The sequence below is a fragment of the Dromiciops gliroides genome, chromosome 1 (assembly GCF_019393635.1).
Source record: "Dromiciops gliroides isolate mDroGli1 chromosome 1, mDroGli1.pri, whole genome shotgun sequence".
Lineage (NCBI taxonomy): Eukaryota > Metazoa > Chordata > Mammalia > Microbiotheria > Microbiotheriidae > Dromiciops > Dromiciops gliroides.
In genome coordinates, this window is record NC_057861.1 from 34018269 (window position 1) to 34024268 (window position 6000).

General features: G+C 59.5%; 1 protein-coding gene across 1 annotated transcript in view; it reads right to left on the bottom strand.

Moving 5' to 3' along the window:
- Window positions 1-5105, bottom strand: part of NCOR2 (nuclear receptor corepressor 2) — a 267801-nt gene extending 262696 nt beyond the window's left edge. The window contains 1 exon segment of the mRNA XM_043990128.1: window positions 4989-5105. The gene's annotated coding sequence lies outside the window, so the exon portion shown is untranslated.
- Between the last annotated feature and the right edge of the window lie 895 nt (window positions 5106-6000).

Below are 6000 nucleotides of genomic sequence, written 5' to 3' on the forward strand. Positions count from 1 at the left end.
GCTTGGGAGAAGTCCAAGCCGTGTGGTCACGGCTGCCCACGCTTCTGCGAGGGGGCGTGAAGATACTCCAGGAGTGACCTGATACCACACAAGGACCTTCTCCCCCAAGACCGGGAGGGCCCCGCCGGCTCTGCAGTCCACAAGAAGCCATGCGGGGTGTGGGCTGAGCACCGGAATCCAGAGCCAAGACCACCTGGGCCTTGGCTACCCATCCAGGGGCACCTGACACAAGGTCCTGCAAGTTTTCCTCATCTGTAAAAATGAGTATTGGACTGAGGTACCTTCCAGTTCTCAATCTGTAACTACAAGCAGGTATGAATGGCCCAAGGCCACAGGGCCAGGAAGTGAGGGAGGGCCGGGCCAGGAGCCCAGTCTGGCTCAAGGATCCCTCAAGGCCTCCTTGCATTCCCTGCCTGGGCCAACATGCAGCTCTGTATGTGTCTGTCTCTATGTATGTCTCTGTGTGTATCTCCCCGTCTCTCTGTCTTATCTCTGTCTCATCTGTCTGCGTCTCTCTGTGTGTCTCTCTCTGTCTCGGTCTCTGTCTCTGTCTCTCTCAGGTCTCCTCCCCAACCAGGCCATTGGAGAGAAAAGAATCCCTGGAGAACCCTGGTTATTCAGTTCACACCTCCCAGGCCTCCTCTCCCACCAAGCAGCAGAGCACTGAGCAGAGGGCCCCGGGAGGTCAGCCAGTGTCCCTTGGCCCAAGTCCTGTAAGCCTCCCAGCCCATGTGGACGCTGTCATTGGGGCACTGCCCACCACCCAATGAGGGACCGGGGCGGGTGGCGGGGTGGAAGCCGTCTACTCCGTTCTCTTCCCTAGGACAACCTGTCACTGAAAACGTGCACCAGGAGGGGCGAGGAGAAGCCGGGAGTCCCTCTTGGGCTTGAGAGCAGCTTCTCACCGCTTGTCGACCGATCTCCACGGCCAGCCCCAGGCAGAGATGTGCCGGGTCCGTCGGCCCCATCAAGGTGGTAGGCTTCCAGGAAGTGCATGAAGGAGAAGGTGAGAAACAAAGGCCAGGTCAGAGGGTTGGGATGAAAGCCAGAGACACGCTCAGAAGAGACGCAGACAGAGGCAAAGAGCGAGTCACGGGCAGGACCAAAAACAGGGAGACGCACGGAAACACAGAGACAGAAGCAGAGACACACATGGAGCAAGAGAAACAGAGACGGAGACCAAGAAACCAAGGAGAAGCACGCAGAGAAAAAGGAGGGGAGAGATGGACAAAAATGAAAACCGGGGTGACAGAGAAGGGAGGAAATCCCAGAGGAGACGGCCCAAGGCCAGAGGTCCCCAGGATTCCCAAACTGGGAGCTCGCAGCCCAGAGCCAGCCTTTCCCACCTACGTACAATCCCTAAAAGCCAAGGCTCACAGGCAAACTGGACCCACATGAGCAACCTGTCCCAGTGGCTGGAGAGGAGAGCTGGGGTAGAAAGAGCAATGGATGTGATGCCAGGCCTCAGTTTCCTCACCTGTAAGGTCGGGGGAGGTGGCCTCCATGGCCCCTGCCCAAGGCAGCAGGGATATTCAAAGCCTCCAGGGGCTCCTGGAGGGAAGGGGATCATCGTCCACCACTGGGGAGGGGGTTGGCACAGAAGGAGGGGTGACAGAACCCAGCCAGGAAGGAAGGTCAAGGGTCAGGAAGGAAGCCCTAGCAAGGGGCACCACAGTGCGATACAAGCGTGTGGCAGCATGATGAGGAGGAGGGGAAAGAGCATTTCTGGCTGGCCTCTGCATGGCGGAGATGATGGGGGCACAGGGGTTAAAAGAAAAAGAAGAAAACAAGGCAGCTCCTGCCGGCTACTTCCAGGGGGCTCCAACAGGTGCAAAGCCTCTTCCCTGGCGACAGGGACCCCTCAACAGGACTGGCCTGGATAGGTACGTTTTGTCCCTGCGGCCCTAGCCATGACGTGCGGCCCGGGAACGGGCAGTGCCCTCCTCCCCGGGGAACAGAGCATCTGCTGTATTTTGGTACCACTGAGGGGGGCCTGAAGGGGACAGACCACAGCCCGCCCCCCCAAGGGCTCTGGGGGACCAGGAAGACCAGCCTCCTCCCCAGGTCAGGCCAAAGCAGACAAAGGGAGCAGGTAAATAGCGTTTGTGGGCCTTCCCCTGGTGCAGACAAAGCACCAGACACAGCTGGTGTGCAGGAAGTGTTTACTGAAGGGATGAAAGAAGGAAATGAAGTCTCTGTGGATGGATGGGTGGGTAGTTATGTGCCTGTTTGGGGGAAGACGGGCGATGATTTCACAGGCCCTCAGATTGAGTTCTTTCTAGTTCATTTTGTCCTTGATGACAGTCCAGCCTGGAGAAGCTGGGGGCTCAGAGCTGCAAGGGCCCTCAGAAAGCCCCCTATTTTACAGGTAAGGACACTGAGGCACAGAGATGCAAGCAGTAAAGAGAGATGGGACTGGACCCCAGGCCCTTGATCCCAAACCCAGCCTCCTTCCCCTTCAATGAAGGCATCCAGGCCCGGTACAGAGAGGATCTCAAAAGGGGTCACGTGGGGCTCCATATAACCAGCTTGGGTGGGAGGCAGGACTGAAATGAGGGACCGCAGCCCCACAGCCACGAACGAGCACTGACTGTGTCTGGGCTTGTGCCAGTCGGGGGCCCCACACAGCCTAAGACCCAGCTCCCCATGCTCACTGGGGGTCCCTGAATGGCTGCCCCATGCCAGCGTCCGGGACTCCCTGATGACCCCCAAGGGCCCTTCCAGCCCGAAATCTCCCCAGGCTCTGAGTCTAAGTCCAGGGGAGGCTGGAATGAAATCCATAATAACAATCTCATCCCCCAGCCCAGGTGAGCCCAGAACAGCCCGGACTTGGGGGAAACTGCGTTTCAGGTCACTAACGTCCAAAGCCTTCCCCAGGGAGCCTGGGGAAAGGACAGAGAGGGGCCAGGAAACACAGAGATGCCCCGAGAGATGGACGGTCAGGTTCCCCTCTGAAGGGCCCCTCCCAAACACAAGCAGCCCAGAGCCACAGTAAGGCTAGAAGTCCTACAGACCATCAGGATCACACCGCCAGCCCCTTGGGGATCCCAGCCTTCCCAAATAAACCCCAACAACTTATTGAGGGGCTTGAGAAGGGGAGACAAGGCTCAATTCCACAAGGACTTTATGCACCAGGCTCGGCACTGAGGGCACAGACACAAGACATGTCTGTCCTCCTAATCCTCCCTGAGGAGACATGACATCTACCTAAGCAGAACCAGAAGCTCCAGGAATGAGGAGCTGGACAGGGCCTCCGAGGTCCCCGGCCCAGCCTGTCTACCTTGCAAACAGAACAGAGGCCGGCCCACAGAGGACACTTCACCCTGGTTTGCCTCGGTTTCCTGATCTGTCAAGTGAGCTGGAGAAGGATATGGCAAACCCCTCCAGTATCTCTGCCAAGAAAACCCCACATGCAGTCACAGAGTCAGACACGACTGACCAACAGCAGGATGACTAGGACCTGGGCAGGAGAGCCAAGGGAGGCAGGGAGGCCACCAGGCAGGACTGAAGGAGAAGAAGCAGGTCTGTCTGGAAGATGGCAATGAGGCTGGAAAGGGAGGCTGTAGAAGGCCTTCCATGCCAGACTGCAGAGGCCAAGGCTCAGACTCAGAGAGAGGGGGCTAAATGGGACCTCAGCAGACAAGGGGCCGAACACAGCTAATGAGGGTCAGAGCATGCCTTCAAAGCCGCTGCTGGGCCTCCCGGCTCCTGGCCCTTTCCACCCCAGCGCGTCTGTGGGAGCAATGGAAGCCACTCAGGGTCTCTCTGTGTACCCCAGGATGTTCTCTGCAAGCAGTCCACCCTTAACCACGGCCTCCCTGGGGCCCTGCCCCAGCCTCCCAGCCCAGAGACACACACCCACAGCAGCTCTCAGAACAAAACGCTCCCTCTTCTCCTCCTGGGCAGCTGGAAGGCCGCCTGACGCTCCCCACATTTTTTAGAGATTCCTCCTGGCCAATTAAGTGGGCAAGTCTCGACGAGCTGTACCCTTTCCCTTTTCAATACAGACACCTGGCCAGGGGCCAAGGCCTGCAGCTCACGGCAGAACAAGTCGCTGTGACCTGAGCTTTTCCTGATGCCCACACCCAGCTGGGCCCTTCCCCTCCCGCCCCCTCCACAGGAGAGAGAAAGAAAGAGAGAGAGAGAGAGAGAGAATGAGTGTGTGAGTGTGTGTGTGTGTGTGTGTGTGTCTCTCTCTCTCTCACACACACACACACACACACACAGGTACACATACACACACACCCTGCTCTGACATGACAAGCTGCCAAGTTCAAGTTCAGCCTGGCATCCTGCCCAGGCACAAACCCTATGGATGAAGGCTGCTTGGAGGCCCCAAGTGCACCCAGCCAGTGCCACCAGACCAGAATGGGCATGACCCCCGGCGGGGCGGCGGGCCATTGCGAAATGCTGGTGGGAGAGTATCTGCGGAATGCAGGCATCCTTTTGGCTCCTCGAGCTCTTGTGAAAGAGAGACAAGAGCTTTCCCACAACAGGGCGGCCGGTCCGCTGCTTCTCGCCCTAAACTTCTGCCAGCGAAAACTCCGAGGAGCAGGCCCCTCCAGCTCCTGGCTCAAGGACCAGCTGGGCTCCTGGGGCAGCGGACCTCAAGCGCACACAAGGCCTCTCTCCCAGCCCCCACCCACCCACCACAGTGGCCCTGGCCCTAGGGGAGGCCTGGCTGCCACCAGACACTGGCCAGCTCCCCCGAGGACCAAGACAGAGCCTGCCAAATGTGGCAGCAGAACTTCTGTGTTGAGCTAAGATAAAACTTGATGGGAAACGCTCCCGCCAGGCCTGTCTAAACAGCCGGCTCATAAAAACCGCGCAGGCCGGCAGAGCAGACAGAGCCCAGCCGCCCTCTCCATCTCTCCGGCTGCCACAGGAGTGACTGGTGAGGGGGGGGCTGGCGGCCCAAGACCCTCCCAAAGCCCTCCGGCAGGTGGGGTCGGGGTTCTCTCCACCAGAGCCTGCCAAGCCTGTCTTACCCAAAGCCCACGCATAGGGAGCAGCCTCTTCCCGGCCAGGCATTCCCAGTCTTCAGCTCCCAAGAGCACTCCAACTTGCCGGCCTCCAGACGGGTCAGCTCAGTCCGCAGACTTCCTGAGCTCCCCCACTGAAAATCATGCTGCCAGCGGCTGGGCAGTCACATGATCCTCGGCATCTAAGCCCAGAGCCACGGCTCTCCGAGGCGGCCTGGCCGGGATCAGATGCCTCCCATCCCCACCTGGCAGATGGGAGCCCAGGCAGGCCGTCCCATGCCGGGCGCTGACTTCCCGCGAGACCGGCCGCCCTCCGTGGCCGCCTGGCAGAGGCGCAACGGGGAGCGGGCCCTCTGCACAGCCCGCCTCCTGCCCTGCCCGGCCCCAGCTCCAGGCCAGGAGGACCCGCAAGGACAGGGCGCTGCACGGCCTGTAATTACCCGCTCGGCTCCTGCCAGCCTCAGCCTATAAACACGAGGATTACATAAGTCCGCCCCTCCTGTGGAGAAGCCCAAAGTAGGAACATTTTCTCCCAGCCTTGGCGCGGTAAGTAATAATGCTTTGTTGCCATGGGAACCCTGGCCAGCTTCCAAAAGACACCGAGGAGCCGGGAGGGAGGCCTTTTTATAGCTCGGGCCTCCCCAAAACCCGGCCAGGCCGGCCCACCAGACTCTCCAGAAATCTCCCAGCCAGCCGGGCAGCAGCTCTGAGACTAACCCCGATGCCCAGGACCAGCCTGCTCCTTCCTGGAAGTGTCCTTCCATCCTGGGAGCAGCCAAGGGCTGAACAGCTCCTTGGGGTACAGGAAGTCCCAACCCCTTCATTTGGCACAGGAGCCCACATGGGGGCAGAATTTGAACCCAGGGCCTCTACATTTGAGAGTGTGATCTTTTCTCACCAGGGCAGGTGAGGTCAGAGGATCCCAAGGGGCTGTGATCAATGGCTGCCAGGCTCCAGGTCTTTCTCTTGGGGCTTCTCTGGCCCAGCATCATCTGGGAAGGTGGAAAGGGAAAGGGCA